The 18105-nt window shown below is 42.7% G+C and overlaps 1 protein-coding gene across 4 annotated transcripts in view; it reads right to left on the minus strand.

Moving 5' to 3' along the window:
* The window catches only part of HS3ST5 (heparan sulfate-glucosamine 3-sulfotransferase 5), a 639160-nt gene that overhangs the window by 560709 nt on the left and 60346 nt on the right, over positions 1–18105 (minus strand). For 2 of the 4 annotated variants that reach the window (XM_086926836.1, XM_086926837.1), the window contains exon 2: positions 792–906. The gene's annotated coding sequence lies outside the window, so the exon portion shown is untranslated. Of the gene's footprint in view, positions 1–791; positions 911–18105 lie in introns of all 4 variants that reach the window. The other 2 variants (XM_086926834.1, XM_086926835.1) reach the window with 1 other exon arrangement.

Below are 18105 nucleotides of genomic sequence, written 5' to 3' on the forward strand. Positions count from 1 at the left end.
TTTGTAACCCATTCACAAAAACAGCAAAAGAATTGGATCTGGGTTTACGCACTCCATGGTTCCTACATACACATACGAATTGCAATAGTGCAAATGTGGTATACATGATCATATGCAAATGTGGCCTAAAATATATTGGCATGACAACAAGGAAGATGGAATTACGCATAAATGAACATAGAACCACAAAACCCCCAATGATCTTTTTTTAACATATCACAGGTAACGCATGAATAAAGAATAGAAGAGGAGGGTATACATGTAGGTATTAATAATATACACTTCACCTGGATCCCTGCCTATCCAGTCTTGATTTACATAAGAACTCCCATCACATTTTTGGGCTGCGTCCACCCTGGTGGTACCATCCTACCAAGGTGTGGATAGGCGCCGATGATGAAGCAGTTCACGATCAATTGAGTACGGCGTCTAATCCAAAATCTTTGGATACCCGGGAGTTTCAAAAGAAGGGTCAAACTCTTGTAGTATAACTATTCCAGTTCTTTTTGTGTGCATATCAGTATGTAGTTTCTTTTGTACTGTTTTACTATTGTACAATCAATTGAGCACAAAGAACAAGAATGTAGTTTAACATAAAACTTGTGATTTGTTTTCAAGCACCATATTTAATTGTGGAAACGCTTTAATTTCTACCACGCTAGAGAACCTTAACAAAGTTCTAAGTTAAACCTCTACTCCATGGTATAACACCCATTACAGGCTGAAAGTATTGTTCCTTTTTCATATGTTGCTATTATTCAATATTCAGAAAAATAAGAACACGAACTTACATTTTACTGTCCTCTCCTTAGTTGTCCGTCTTTTCTCCTTGGGCTTACCTCCTTAACTTGCTCAATTCAAAGCGAGTATTTATGCAACACTATGTTCAGAATCCACCAGCCGCCTCTGTCTTGAAATACACAAAAGGGGTTTTACTGTATCTTAAACTGCATCACCCAACATTACAAATACATTCCCAGTTTTATATGAAAATAAATGTTTCTTGTTGGTTTGGTTAATACAACAGCACAAGCCCAATAACGGCAACCATGATATACATGAAAACAAAATTAGATGAGGGTCCAACACTATAGACATTTGATTGCCCTTTGCTTTTTACAAATCTTAATATTAAATTAACAGATGGTAAAACATTCCAGTCTCAGGAAAACTCTGGACTTGTCCCTCTTTACAAGTAGACCCACAAAATATAATATTATCTTAATATTCCTTCACTTATTTGGCCCCTAAGGATTTTTTTTTATGACATTACTCAATATTGATTTTCAACATAGGCTTCCATGCTTTCAAGGATTTGAACATTGGCATATTATGAACTTATTGAAGACTAATCAAAAACTGCATTTGTAGTATGCTAAGTAGAACTACAGCAGTATTACTAAAGTACTACAAAATGAGAGCACTCCCATTGTAAAGAATAGGAGTGTAACCAACAGTGTTCGGTCACATCTTACTTTCTGGTTTGGGACCGCCGACAGGAGGTCGTTCAGTCCCAGTTCCAGAACGAAGTCAGACGGACTCAGGTCTGTCTGACATCGAAATCGACCCCCTTGTAGTAAATGTGGAAGGAACCAGGGGGATGGTTTAAGATGAAGCATAATTACTACTAGGGAGGGGTTAAGGAGGAGTTAGGGAGAACTACTGAGGGGCTTAGGGAAGGACATTCACACACCACGAAAGCCCCTTCCTATGTACAAACTATGGTCCCCATTAGTATGGCGGGCAGCCCTCGGGAAACGGGACCGCTAGCTGAGGGTGTGGTGGCCCTGCACTCCCGATTAGGATGCCCCCGCCACACTGGCGGTACATGGTGCATTTGCAACATTGCGGCGTGTGGTGCAGAGAGCACCGCCCGCCGCTATGCCACAAAGGCAGGTTGTGCGTTTCAATGCACAACGTGACAGGCACAGCACAGTGCCCACCATGTTGTTCATTGCAAGGCAGGGGGGTACCTTAGGTACCCTCCATGTGCACCACTTAGCCCCCCCCCCACGGAGTCCCTGGGGGCCTGCAACGGGCCCTTGCCGCCACGGAAAGTCATGTTAATGGCCACATTGTAATATGGCTGGTGGTGTCTTTCAGACACCGCCACCATATTAAACGCTTTTCCGCCCGGTTGACTTGTCGACCAGGTCGAATAGCGGCGGATGGACTTTCCGTCCGCCGCGGACACCCCAGCCATTGTAATATGGTGGGGGGTCTTTGCTGCAAGGATGGCGGGCGGATCGCCCCAGCCGGCGGGTGCTATCTGCCCACCATCCTAAATATACCACAGCCAAAAAGGAACCCAACACAATAGTAAATTAGCACTACACATGGCCAACCACTGGTAAGGCAGCAAACTTCCATAGGAAATAAGGGAGGTAGTGACTTAAAATAAAATCCCATACGAAATAATTAAATTAGTTAAAATAGTTACAAATATAAATAAATGGATTTTCATGCTAAAAATCAAAACATATTGATAGTTCAATTCTAACATTTGAATTTATAAATAAATGTAACAGTACTTTTATTCAACTATAATTAAATTACATTTAATTAATGATATACCTGACCTTTAATAATTATTATTGGATACAAAATATTATTTTTTACTTCAAAGTCCTAAAAAAATATTTAATATCATATGTTTAAACTAATTAAGATGTAATTCCAAATCCAAGTAAATAGTGCTGTACCATTGTTTTTTGTTCTATATTTAAAATAAATATATAATGATATTATTTACATCATTATTTAACATTAACTAATTTAAATATATTACATTAAATTAAAGGTATTTTATGAAGTTTCATATAAAAAAATGCATTCCCACATAAAGTAAAAATATTTGTTTCATTACGCGATAATAAATATTAAAAGCGATGCATAGAATTAAGTAGGACAAATATATTTTAATGAAACTGACAATGAACAAATCCAGATCTAGCTCTGCTTCAAGTACCTTGAAGGAACTTTACTGGCTACCAGTCAAAGAAAGAAGTATTTTTGAAGCCATGTATAATGCCTCCAAAGCTACAAATGGATCAGGACCGAGTTTACTACACAGGAAATTCGGCCATTATAGACCTCCAAAGCCCTTATGATATTCATGTGCGAACCTTGTTTGCATGCCAAGCTTTAGGAAAACAAGGATGGACGGGAGATCTATCCAAGTCAAAGCAGCTCAGTTATGGAACAGTCTACCAAACTCCCTCAGAGCTAACGGAAATCTTATGAGTATTAGGAAGAGCGTAAAAACGTGGCTCTTTCCTAAGCAGAGGATGTAAGCCACTGGGTCTTCTGCTGCAATATTAAGAAAGGTCTCTTATGCAGTTTTGGTGGTTTGATAATTCCATGATACCGGTCAAGTGAAAAATGCACTTTATAAATTGCTAATAACAATAATACAAAAAATGTTACATTAATTTACAAATTCAAAAAAGGTTGTTAAAATGTTTACTAATACATATATATTATTTTATATTTTATCACATTAAATTCTATTACTTGATATGTTAAACTTTTTTAAACTATTTAATGTAGTTTATCATTATTTCATATGTGGTTTTGTTTTAAGTCTCTGTGTGCATTATTTTCTAGGGTTTAGCATTATCAGTGATTGACATGTGTGGGGCAGCATTTACAACTCTTTTTTTAGCAGTAGTAACTTACTGGCATAAATTTGGCTTCAGACACTTTTTTAGGGGGTGCAGACATGTAAGTCTACACTTTTGAGTAACTTTACACTTGTTTTTTAATAGCCAGTAACTCAAAAGTATATGAGTAAATTACATGTCTACGTTACTAACAAGTGTAAGTTACTTTTGTGAATATCTCTGATTCTTTCCATTCAGTAGAACATAGAGTCCACACAAATTAACTATTTGAAGGGGGTGTTCTTTCTTCCCTTACAAAGATCAAAAGGAGGGTTGTGGTTAAAGTTGCTTAAGTTGGATAGGAGGTAGACTTCACTTTGATGCCATTACTTTGAGCTTTGCTGTACAATATAAAAGTGCAAAAAGAATAGAATAATACTGTATTAAACTTGAAGAACCTGAAAAGCAGTCTTTGCATTCCTTTAGTGTGCTGGTTAAGGTTTGCATCAAGCCTCTAGACAAGAAAGATAGTTGCCCCCCTGCTCATTTTGAAACATTTGAGTATATGCTTGTGATATCTTTCTTTCTTCTTCATTTAAGGAACCTTTATTTTGCAGGTGCTACTGGAGTCAAGGTTAAAGACTTAAAAAGAAACTATGACTTTGCTCTTTGGAATTGTATTAAAAAAGTCTAGAAAAATGGGCTGCATATGGGCCTGATTCACAAACTGCACCATGTAGTACTACAATAGTACTACTACAAAACCACTAAACAGTGCTATTCATTGACTGCCTTTTTGTGTAACCTACACTTTTGATTAAATTAATATTTTTTAGTGTTCACAAACTGCATTTTTGTCGAAACATACATTTGTATAGTAACTAACACTTTTGTAGTAAGTCCCTACCTCCATTACTTTCTATGGGAGGGTGTTGCAGTATCAGTGGGTGGTCATGTGTGGTCATGTGTAGTGCTACACTCAGCACAAAAGAATAAATTACTAGCAAAGTGTAAGTTACCACAAAAGTGCAGTTTGTGAATATGGAAAAGTAGTAAACTTACTCAAAAGTATAAATATAAAAATGTACGGTGCCTGTGTAATTCAGTCTTGTTGAGAAAATGTGTCAACGATGAAATAAGGATAAGGACAATTATCATATTCCCGGCCTTTGAGCTTCTTTATATATTTTATAGAAACATTGGTATTTACCAACGCTGACATGCTGGATAGCAAGAAGTTCTAGATATACAATATATTTACTAGTGGAGTAATATCCTTTCCCATTGTAAACAACTGGAACTATGAAAGTGATTGCATATTCCAAATTACACTAACATACTATAAAGGGGGCAACACATAGAGGTTCTTTTTAAGAAATTTGGATCAATCTTTGTAGATTATGATCTCTTGATCAATTTGAATTCCCTTACTAAATCTGATTAACAAACAGCTGATTATTTGTTAGTGTTATTGTTATTTACAGCATCAGAATGACTTCAACATGCAGTAGCACTTGTTATATAGAAGCAACTTATTATTATAAGGCTTAATTAGTTAACAAGAGCTGCAGAGTGCTGGAATATGAAGCTGTATATCTGCAACGGTGTCCTAAAGGTATCATTCACGAACAGAATCTCAGCAATTATACAATAATAAGGGCCTTATAACAAGTTTGGCCATTCTACTGTCGCCCAGTCACTGCCAAGCCGACAGGAGGACCGCCAAGCCCATAGTGTACCCACTGGATTATGAGTGTAATCCACGGTGGGTGGGCGGTGCTGTGGCGGTCTCACGGTGGTGGGGTGTTAGGTTCATAGGAGAACCTTTTATACTGCCCGCCTCCATGATAGTGCCTGCAGCCCATTCCTGCATGGTATGGCATGCATGCCACGCCATGCAGGAAGGGGTTGCAATTACAGGGGGTATAACATGCGCCCCCACCCTGCGTGCACCCCCAGACTCAGATCAGGCAGAGGGACCTGTTAGGGCCCCCTTCGTTGCCTATCCACCACCCTTTTCATGACGGGCTCATCGCCATGAAAATGGCGGTGAAAAGGCAACTCATAATATGCTCGGCGGGGATGTCAGCAGCACTTTGGGCATATTCAGGCGGGTTTTAGACCTTTGGGCCAGCAGGATGCTTGATCCCAGCAAAGCTGGCCGTCTTTTTACGGCATAAGTGCACAAGGGGCAGGGTGAACATAAAGTGCTCGAAAAACTTTTGTGGGTGGTGGTGCAAAATGGTGAACAATAAGAAACAGAAAGATGGCGAAAAGAATACGCAGTTTGGCAATGTGCATGGATAAATTCAGAATAACAGTTCATGGTAATTTCACTGCACATTTGAGTTTTTAATAATAAGCATGTTTTTCTATTGGAATATTGTTGCCAGCTTTTCAGCGTTCCATGATTCAACAGGTCATCACTAGCACAAAGCAATTAGAGAGCATGAAGGTAAGGATTGCTGCGAGTTGAGTACGCGGGCAATTACTGAATTCTGTTAATAACTACTCAGAAAGTAGTGGCAAAGGACTTCCAGCAAGGGCACAGAGGACCCAGGAAGAGTGCTAGAAAGCCACTGTGTGCTTCAAGGACACTGCAGATTAACGATGCTGTGGCTCAACATACGAAGGAATATGGTGCTGACTACAATTAGAATATGGAGACTGATGATGTGCTGCTAGTGTTCATATTATGTTCAGTTATCATGGAGAAAATTACAAGGTTGATTGTCGAGGAAGCACTGACAACCAAAAATAATGAGAAATGAGGAAAATAAAAAAGTAATATTTAATAATGAATGACCAATACATTTTCTAACGAAAGGCCTTGTATTAGAATCAACAGAATAACACAATGGCGGATACAAAATATGGTGATGGTAATCCTTGATGTCCAGATACAAGAAAGGCAGATGACTGGTGAGTTCTGATACCATTAATCACCTATGATTGTGAAAAGGTTGTAGGGAAAGGTACACCAACATTAACATGTATCCTAAGAGGTGAAGTGTGTTGGACAAAGGGATAAAACAATGGTTCTGTGCAAATTAATATTCTCAGCACTTGAAGTATTCTGTTAATGAAACAGCATTTTTTGAAGAATACCAGAAGCCATAGGTAGGTATAAATGGTGTGAAGTATTTGGTAGGTTCCCATGTAAAAAGTTCAGAGTGATTCAGAATCTCTCTGAATCACCAGAAGAACAAGCTGTCGATTGATTGATTATTCGTTGTATGACCTGGGGGACGGGCAAAAATGTGTACATGTTTGTGAATGTTCATGAATTGTAATGGCAATGTATTGGAAGTAATCTTTTAGCACAAAATACCGTTTGCCAGTATCTCATGTAACTCAGGCGCCCACAGTCGAAAATTGTGGCCACGTAATGCTAAATTTCACGACATTTGTGAATTCGGATGAATGAAAAATTGGTCAATTTATGAATTTCACTAGCATAATTTAAATTTCACCCACTCTTACTCCAAATGTTTACATTGATACCCGTAGCATTATTGTGTACATTTCGTCTAAAACATCTTGCTTTTATGCCGAACTGTATAATTAATATCTTTACATTTTTATCAGTCTCCTATTGTTTTGATATACCTTATGCTGTATGACTTATTGGTGGTTCATTGCTTTGATATCTTATTCGTATATTTTGCTTTTTGTTTTAAATATGTAAAGCACTCTGCCTTGTCATTTGGGTTATGGAATATGCTGTATGATTATACTAAGTAACTAAAATAATAAGACACGTTTCTGGATTCATTTAGCCCTAACAAAAGTCATGTAACATAATCTTCGGTAATTAAATGCGATCTAATAAATTACTATCATTATGGTTGCTTAAATGCCAAACAACTGCTGATTAATGCGACGTATCATGTATTAAATATTATTGTAAATGTAGTTTAATAAAAGAGTAATCCTAAGTATCCAAAGATGATGAGGCTTTACTTCAACCAAGCCATTTTTCTCTTTAAAGAGAAAAATGGTTGATTGGTCTCCTCGCGTTCACAATGATGTATTTAGGACAAGGCAATCAGTCAGTCTCATATCACAGATTAGATCTTATCCACTCCCAGTCAGATAACAGGTCAAGTGTACCTTCTTAGCGTGAGATGCTTTAACTCAAATGTCTCAGAAAAGAACAAGGAGAACCCTACTCACATAGGAACCAGGGCATGAATTTATATCAAAGAACAACGGCTCCCGTGGACTAGTACTACAAATATATCTTTTAACTATGGCTAAATAGCAATTCAAATAGACAAAGGCTAGCAGGGATGTCAAAAAAGGCCGCACCGTCAATTTGAGAGGGTACTCAAAAACTGTTTATAAACTAAATCACAGATCACAAGATTGTACAATTCTATGCAGCTTGTCACATAATCATGTGAACACAAAGAGAAAAATAGAAAAATTGTGCGCAGTGTCCCAAGTGTACATGTGAAACCAAAAACATTAAATAGACAACATATATAAATTACATACAAATAGGTTTCTCATACAATAACAAGGAAAAAGGAAAATGACCAAACTATTAATATTTCAGTTCATAAAAGGAAACGCACTGTAAGGTCTGCCTACTCACGGAAGAAGGCTAAAATAGCCAGGGTACACTGCTCAACTAACACTAATCAACCTAAACAGGGAGTAGCAGTAAGAACTGTAGTCCAAGACTTGGTCCTTCCAAGTGCTGCTGAGAACTGCCCAAGCTTGGACCCCAAAGACACAGACGTCACGGAGGCGTATACTGGGGCGCAACCAAGTGAGGTTGGGGGAAGCGATGAGGAGTTTCTAAGTATAGTTTGGAACTCTCTCAAAAAGCTACTTACCCCGCTAGATTTAAGACTCTCCCGCATTGAAAACCACCTTCTAGAGGTGGAAAAAAGTATTCTAACCCTAGCAAGCCTTAGTCTACAACACAATAAAGGGCCCGCCGTAGCCGAAGTAGACACATCCATTATTGTGCCAACAGTACTGCCATACCAATACCCAAACCACGCACAAAGGGCTTTGACTTCAAATCCACCAATCCCCCCGCTAAGCCACCCTTGCAGCCCTTACAACAGTCAATCAAACCAAACAAAGAGACAGTTGCCCAAAGGGCGAACGACAACAAGTATAACCAAGGTACTAAGCAGGGCCCACGTAATGCCGAAAATTTCCGTGGGGGATACATTGATTTACCCCCGGATGCAAGGCCTTACGTGGTAGTATTAGCGGGTGTTCCCGAACTGGGGAGTCCCAACCAAGAAAATTACTGGTCCCTTAAAAATAAGATTATCCACTGGTTAAGTACTAACAGGCAGATTCCAAGGCATTTGAGAAGCAAAGTCCTAATGGTGCATAGAGTTCCCTGGATAGGACCCTCACGCAAAACTATCCAAGGCGACTGTATTGTAGTCTCTTTTGAGGATCCACAGACTGCACAACACATTTGTGCATGGAACACTGGGGAGGTCAAATCACCTATTGTTGTAAGACCCTTAACATTTTTTTACCCCCCACGCCCTGCCTTAAACTATGGGTGCGATTGGTCTAAACCTCGCTATCCGGCACGTGGAGGGGCGAGAGGGGATTGGCAAGGCTCTAATGGGTGGTGGCACGGAGTAGAAACCGCCAATAGATTTGGTTGTTTAGAAGAGGTAGACTGATTTTTTCTGCCTCTCAATTTACCCTATGAAACCAAGGTCAAATTGTCTCCAGCAACCACAGCTCCCCCTACTTCTGAGAGCAGCCCAACTGGGTGTAACCCTGCCATGTGTTTAATAGAGAAGCCCGTTAGGTCACTGCCCAGCGCCCCCATTTTCCACCTTCCTAATAGCCATCCATCCGAATATCCAACCTTAGATGTTGAAGCTGATATGGGGCCGATGAGTAATGCCACCCATAAGGAAGTACATGCTTTGGTTATTTCGCCCCAGCCTAATTTACCACCACGGTCACCCACACTCGCACCAACTGATAGTGACAATGTAGACCTTGTACTCGCTCCCATGGTAGGCAAACATTTAGCTGGGGTGGGGTCTCATCCCAAAGTGGATAATTTTATAGTAGATGTTATGGCGCCACCTGTAGTCAGGAGCCTGGGTCTTCAGCCGATTCCCCCTGTAATTGTTCCAACATCGGGAGCGAGGGCTACTGTGAGCACTGTATCGGGCTCTACGCTCCGGATCCTGAGTTGGAATGTAGCAGGTCTTGTTCGCAACCTTGATATTCCCGACTGGAACATCTTCGTTGAATCCTTTGGGATTTGCATACTGCAGGAAACTTGGTGTTTAGAACCCCGCCACAAAGTGGGTTATACTACCTACTTTGTCCCTGCATCACAACCATCTGGCACCAAAGGGCGCCCATCAGGCGGCCTCTTAATCTGGGTTAGTATTTACCTGGGCCTTTCCATCAGGCATTTACTTACTAAATCCCCTGACTTACAGAGAATATTAGCTAAAGGCCGGGGGGGGGGGAAACCTGGAAATATTTAACATCTACTTAAGGGGGGCAAGGGGTGGTGTCTCCACGTTGCCACTGACAGGGTTAGAGGATGAACTTGGAACTTGTAATGCCAACTCTCTTGTTTTACTCGCTGGGGATTTTAATTATTCCTTCGAACCTCTCTCCAGTGAGGACATCCTAGACACTTGGGAGGAAGACACTAGGAGAGGTATCCCTTTACTGACACTTAATCCTGTTAAAGAATGGTCACAAGGGGCCTTAGATCTTAATACCCTTTGTATGGAATTTGGCTTAAGGGCAACCAATGGCAGATCCAAATCCGACTCCAATGGGGCACACACTTACAATAGGGTTGGTCATACTTCCCGTATTGATTTTATCCTCCTTAACCACAAGCTTTGGGCTCACCTGCTCGATATGGAGGTTTTGACAACCACCGATAGTGATCATAACCAACTAGCACTGACACTGTCTTCCCCTTGGAGGGGTTCAAAGTCAAATCCTCTTCCTCACCTATGGAAATCAACGCATGATGTGTGCCTCTCAAATTGTGGAAGGAGGCTTAAATGGAGAAAAGTTGCTATGGATGAAGGGAAGATGACCTTAGCAAATTCCATAATGTCCAGCGCTAAAGCGGGGCTTGACGCCATGAGCCATGGAAATGCGGATGTCCCGTTCCTTTTTGTTGAAACAACTAAAGCTTTGGGAGAACTGTTCACCATCGCCCCAGCAGATGGGAAACGTAAGGGCAAAAATACGGCAAAAGGTGGAGCATCCTGGTTCACCCCTGCCTGTCGCTCTGCAAAATGTGAACTCATCAGAGCAGTGAAATCCAAGGATGCCAACCTCACTAAACTTGCCAGGAAAAGTTATCGGAAGGCACTAACCATGGCTAGGCTTGAGCACGAAACTCAATTGTGGATTGACTTAAAAGTGGCGAGCTCTAGGAAAGACTCGAAGGGCTTTTGGGACCTGGTGAGATTGAAAAACAAACCCAAAGACTCCATTATGACTTGTAACATTACTGGGGAGGTGTGGTTTGCTCATTTTTCCCAGCTCTATTCCTCAATTGGGGGTCCTACATCCGGCCCCATGGTCCAACATCCCGGCACTCACTCTCACTCCAATAGCTCAGTTTTCAACGAGGCTGGTCCTTTTACCATCAAAGAAGTCGAGGGGGCAATCAAGTGTCTGGTCCCGAATAAGGCCGCGGGGCCCGATGGAATACCAGGTGACTTATTAAGGGTCAGTACACCAGAGTGGAGCAGTTTAATCGCCGTTCTTCTGAATGCTGTTCTGATGGGCGGGTCCCTCCCGGACTCTTGGAAGGGAGCGGAGGTCGTCCCTATCTTCAAAAAAGGGGCTCGGGACGACCCTGCAAACTATCGCCCAATCAGTCTGCTTGATTCTACGCAGAAGATAGCTGGCAAAGTAGTTCTAGGAAGGATACAACAGTGGATTGAGGAGGAAAGTATCCTCTCGGACTATCAGGCGGGGTTTAGATCGGGCACTGGTACTATCGAGCAAACTTTCCGGCTTTTAATGATCCTCTGGAAAGTGGTTGTTCTGGGTAAGGGCAGCTTGTACCTCGCCTTTATAGATTTACGTACTGCGTTCGATCTAGTCCCACGAGACCAACTGTGGTGCGTTCTGGACACAATGGGCATGCCCCAGTATTTACTAATCATGCTCAAAAAACTGCACGAGGACAGCTTTGCTCAGATAAGGTGGGGAGACCAGGGCCAAAAAACATCTCGTATCTCTGTGAATAGGGGAGTCCGCCAGGGTTGGGTGCTAGCCCCCACTCTATTTTCATTATATGTTAATGGAGTGGTGGAGCATCTCCTAAAACATCCGGCTGATGCACCTTCCCTGGCTGGCAGGAAAATTCCTACTCTCCTCTTCGCCGACGATACCCTCCTGATCTCAAAAACTCCAGTAGGACTGCAACGCCTACTTACTGCCTTTAAGGAGTTCTGCGACGCAAGGGGACTATCAATAAATGTGAGTAAAACCAAGTTACTGGTCCTGAATGCTCGGAAGAAAACTGTCATCCCACCATCTCTGGATTTCGCCCCACTTGAAAGGGTAAAGGAGTTTGACTACTTGGGCATTCGTCTCAGTGACTCAATGAGCTGGCAACCCCACCTTCAAAAGGCATCTCTGACCCACAAGAAGGTGGTAGGGGCCCTTCTGAAAGAACAACGGGCCTCGGTTCTCAAACCCATCGGTCCTGTATTGGACATTTACAGGGCAAGGGGGGTGAGTGCAGCCCTTTACGGATCCGAACTATGGGGCTTCCAGAACATAGACCTTTTGACCAGAGCGGAAAACAAATTTCACAGAGACCTTATGGGCCTACCACATAGCACTCCTGTTCTTCCAATCTTCCTAGACGCAGGTACTCGACCCATAGGGGACCAGGCGAGGTTGCGCCCCCTCCTCCTCTGGGCTCGCATCTGGAGGGTACCAGAATTGTCTAGTTATGCTGATGGTCTAAGGGAACTGCTTTTAACACCTGGTTGGTCCAAAATCCGTTGGCTCAAGGAAGTCACTGGTTAGAGGCGGCAGACCCGAGAGCAGAGGACGGCCCGGGACCAGGGTTCGATTCCCGGCGCGGCAGGTTTCTGGACCAGGGTCAGCGGACTCGATAATTCTCTCGCCTCGGTGCCCACTCTGATCAGCGATCACACTCGGCAACTCTGGGCATTAGCTTGCCTCATCTTCACTAACGGCCCCACCAGACCACCGGGGATGCCTGGTCTCACCCTGGAGATACCCATTAAGGGACCATCTCTCAGGGAAGCCAGGAAGGGTTTTGCAGCGGTCGAAGCGCCTTGGGACCCTCCGGGTAAGTAGTGCGCTATATAAATGCCTATACATTACATTACATTACATTTCTCATTGAACTTGGCCTTGAGGACGCGTGAGTTAATAGATCTGCCCCGCCCAAACAGCATCTAAAGTCGCTATATTGGTCATGGGTGACGGACACCAGAAATTGCAATTCCAAACTTTGCAGAACTTCTGTTGAATTTCTTTTGATCAAGGACGTCCCTTACTGTGAGCCATATTTAGACCTGATTACCAAATCGTGGGACAGGGCACTATGGGGCAGATTTATGAGGCCCTTGCGCCACATTTACGCCACTGTTGCATCACGCAAGACGGCGTAAACGTGGCGCATCCCTACGACCGATTTACAACGTGACGCATCTAGGCAGATGCGTCATGTTGTAAAGCCCTGCGCCGCTTGTGGGCGTTCCGGCGCAGGGTGGGCGTTCCGGGGTAGGTGCGCCTCGCCAAAGTGGCTGAGTGAAATCTATGAGATTTCACTCAGTCACTTTTAAGCCAATGCTGCGTCAAAAGCCTGCGCCTGCTTGAAGCAGGCGTAGGTCTTGGCGCAGCATTGTTAAAATGGGGCAACCCCAAGCCTTGCTGGAGCTGCGTCGCGCTTGCAACGCAACTCTAGCAATGCGCCACATTTCCGGCACAGATGCGTCACGCATCTGTGCCGTTTTTGCACCATGGTGCGCCGCATTATAAATGCGGCGCACCATGGCTGGCGGAGCTGTGGCGCACTGTGGCGCATGTTAACTGGCGCTTCCCTGGGGATGCGCCAGTTAACATAAATCTGCCCCTCTATATTAAATTTAGGCTGGGGTTACTGCCAGTGAGAAAACTGATTGCCAGCTGGAGGGGTTCGCCGCATTTATCTTCATCTTGTCCTTTTTGTAATAGTAGGCTAGAGTCTGTGCCCCACATACTTTTTGTGTGCCCAGCCTATCTTGCCCCGCGCCGCATCTGGCTAAAGCCTTTGTGCCGGAGTTTCGGAACCAGATCCTATCTTGAGGCTTTACGAATTCTAAGATCTGACCCCTGTCCTCTGTTTGCTTTCTGTCTTGCTAAATTTCTGGCCTGGGCATGGCGGATCCGATCATTGAAGCTCTCAACAGTATCCTAATAGCCAGTTGCCTATCCTGTATCAATGTTCATATTGTCATGTAAATAATGAAACGAAATGTTTTTAGTATTGTATTGAGTTTTTAACATTTAATATATATGTGTATTTGTAATGCTTTTTAAGATATGTGCAATATATCGAAATAAAGCTTGTTTCACTCAATCAATCAATTAACACCCAGAGCAGTCCATTAGCACAGCACTGTTTAAAGACATTGTAAACTGGACAATTGCTCAGGACCCGAATCTCTCGGGTCCGTTTCCAACTGAACTATTTGATCTCTGTCTATTCTATTTCTTTATCTAAACTTCTCTAACTCATTGCCTTACACTCTTAACCCTGTCTCTAATAACAGGTGTCATTTATAGGATTTCTGGCAATCTGGCAAGACATATTTCAACTGTTTTTGTGTGACTGTGAAAACATGTAAATGTTGGACATTGGATTACTGGTTAAGGGGGGTGAAACCCTACTCAAGCAGCAACCACAATCTCTGTCAGGGTGAAACACAATCAAGCCCCAAATTAACCTGTGTTTAAGCCTCTGGTAACTAGGCACAAACGCAGTCAAGCTTAATTTAGAGGCAATGTGTGAGGTATTTTGCAGCACTTCAAAACAGTATTAAAGTGAAAACACAACCCAAGAAAAAAATCCCACAGCAATTTAGAGCAATAGAGTAAAATGTAGTAAATTATTTGAGACCAAAATAACAAAAATCTAATCAGGAGAACTGTAGATATCCAAATACAAAGTTTTAGGTGCAAACAGTGTATAGAAGCAAAAAGCGCCAACTGTTGGTATCTGGTTGCGCCTGACCGGGACAAAGTCACAAGTGCAGGCTGACTGCGATGGAGCGCGGGCCAGATACATGGACCAAATTAGGTCCACTTTGGAGTTCTGCATTGTCATTGAGGATGCATTCAACAAGGGGCTTGTGATAATAAGTCCTGCGTCGAAGATGTGCTGAACACCGGTTGGTTCCAAAGAAGCAGCAGGGCTACAGTGCGAAGTCCTGCATTTTCGTCGAGGAGACTGTCAATGAAGGGCTTTGTTGTGTCATACCAGGATATAACAGGCTTGCTTTGTGAAGTGCTGCATCAAGCATACATCATGCAGCTGCCACTTCGGAGAGACTGGAAGCTATGATGCGAAGTCTGGCATCAAGGGATGCATAGTGCTGTTGAGTTTCCAATGCAGCTGTGAGAAAATACATACACTGTGTGAGTTCTGCTTCACAGGACCAAAGCTGGCTGGCAGTACACCTTCAGACTAACTTCAAAGGGCACAGGACCGTGGTGGTACCACTTGGGGGTAGGACTCACAGCAGACAGAGTCCAGATGCTGGGTTCAAGGTGGTTGGAGCCGTTTCTGTTCTTGAGGCTCTGATCAGGAGTCCAGTCAACTAGCCCTTGGAGTCAACCTGGTGGTCCTGTCTTCAAGAGGTAGGCCCAGTCCTTCATTCAGGTAGCAGGGCGTGAGGCAGCAGGGCAACCGAGTAGCAGTCCTTCTTGCAGAGCAGCACATAAGTCTTTTTGAGTCTTCCACAGGTCCAGAGGTGTACTGGAACTGTGGGTGACCAATGCAGGAGTGACAAGTCAGTTAGATGAAGGCAGGGCATAGCATATACAGATGCAAGTTGAGCTGTGCCCCTCTCAGTTCCCCATCCTGCCAGTTGATGGCCCTTCAAGGCAAACCGAATCCTCTATTGTGTAGCTGTCTAGAGTGAATAAACAAAGTCGAACTGCCAACTACGCCTAGTCATGCAACCCAGAAATAGGGTTCAGGCACCAAATTTTTATGGCAGGAAAATGTAAACTTTCTAAAAGTGGTATTTTCAAACTTAACTTAAAATTCGATTTTACCATTAAGGAGGATTTTTAATTACAATTTCTCAGACACCAAACATGAAAGGATTACCTGTTCCAAATGAAAGGCTAGCACTTATTAAATGTAATAATGCTACCCAATGTTACCCTATTGGACAGGTAGGCCTCCTGCTAGTGAAAAACGAATGTAAGAGTTTTCACTACTAGGACCTGCAAAACTTAAAAGTGCATGTTCAACTTTTTAAATACACTGTACCCTTTTTTAATTCACAGCACTATGGGCTGTTTAGAGCCTACCCTAAGTTAACTTATTGTATTTAAAAGGATGGTTTGGGCATGGCAAGAGGTTTATTTTGCCAGATCGAACTGACAGTTTAAAACTGTACACACAGGCTGCAATTGAAGGCCTGAGACAGGTTATGTTTAAAAGGCTACTCCAGTTGGTGGCACACTGACTGCTGCAGGCTCACTAGTAGCATTTAATTTACGGGCCTGGGGTACATGCAGCTACTAGCGACTCACAAGTAAATTAAATGTGGCAATTGGATGTGAGCCAAATTTACCTTGTTTCAAGGAGAGCACAGGCACTTTTAGCATTGGTTACCAATGGTAAGGTGTGCAGAGTCCTAAAAGTCAACAAAAACGGGTTCAGAAAATAGAAGAGTGAAGGCAAAAAGTTTGGGGTTGACCCAGCAGAAAGAGCCAAGTCCAGCACTAACATAATTTAGAATTGTTTGGAATCATGTGAGCTTCAATTGGGTAATAAAATTCACATTCTTTCCATACAGAGACCCCCAAAATATGTTTTGCTCTGGGCTCCCAAAATCCTTAGGGTGACACTGTGTCATCACATTCTACAGTGGTTGATTATTCATTCATCACCCTAAACATGCATCCAATTAGACATCATGCAGGAAAAAAACAAGTACCAACAAAACTGGCTATTAATTTACTCAAACTGAGAAAAACATGCAGCTAACTTAAAAACAACTGCATGTCAACAAAGCAGCCAGTGCATTGTCCATCAGTATATCATCCTCTCAAGATGGGCACAGTTCAGAGCTGTGATGCACACACACACACACACACAGGTAAAATCCTCTTTGACTCTAAGCTGAAGAAAACTCATAGCTTGTTTGAAAATGAAGCTCGGATCTGCAAAACTGGAGGAATTCACATCTGATCACAATTCCAACAATAATATCACTTTGCCCTACCACCAAGCTTTGACTTTGCAGATCTTAGTTTCATTTACTTTGCACCTGGGAGCCACTCAACACGTGCATTCCATCATCAGCTCAAGCAGTATACCTGCATCTTTGCCTACAAAAGCCCATCAGAAATGGAGGCTCATTTTACACTGATTTTGAATCTACCAGAGCAACGGATTGGTCCAGGAAGCAAGATGAGAAGCTCAGACATCCGTCAGAGCAGTACAATTGCAGCACTAAACCTGATGTGGGGAGCTAAAAAATAGCTACCACTCCCCACGCCGACAACAACACCATGAAGGCACCTCTAACAGGTCCTCCCAACATTGCAGCAAACCTATAGTATTCAAATACACAGCACACATGGATACAACAGTAAAGATAAAATAACCAAAAATGACAATACCATTGACACCTTCTCCAAAGATACTGACCAACAAGTGACTCCGTCCTCGGTAGCCACCAAAACCAGACATATCGGAGTAAAAATGATGTCAGACTTTACCAGCGATGAAATGATAACCGCAGAACTGAGAGGCAATTTTTTTTGCAGTTTCTCTACTAGTTAGGGCATGGGTGACAGCCACTGTCCCCATATTACAAGTGACCTGCTAATTTTGATGGACACTTTAACCAGAGCCACTGGGCCATCAGTATTATGAGTTTAGCTGGAACACTGCTTGGTAAGTTGCATTCCTCCCCCAGACTGTACCTTCTGCCAGCAAATCTCGGTGTGGAATACTGGAGGAAAACATAGGGAACATGAAATGGAATGGTATGGTATGGTATGGAATGGTATTGGAATGCCATTCCATAAAAATGTATAATCCCCGTTATTAACCAACCTCTGAAAATACTGGGAACTCCGGTAATGGCAATACAGAGGTGGGGAAATTCCCAGGACTATAATGGGCCACTCATAATGAGAGGCTGGGACAGGTTCTCAGGCATGAACGTTCAAATACACTACACTACAGATTCGTCATTGCTTCGTGCCCCTACACACTCTCATACCAGCACGAAATCGGGAAATC

Source organism: Lissotriton vulgaris, chromosome 6, assembly GCF_964263255.1.
Source record: "Lissotriton vulgaris chromosome 6, aLisVul1.2, whole genome shotgun sequence".
In the NCBI taxonomy this organism is placed as follows: domain Eukaryota; kingdom Metazoa; phylum Chordata; class Amphibia; order Caudata; family Salamandridae; genus Lissotriton; species Lissotriton vulgaris.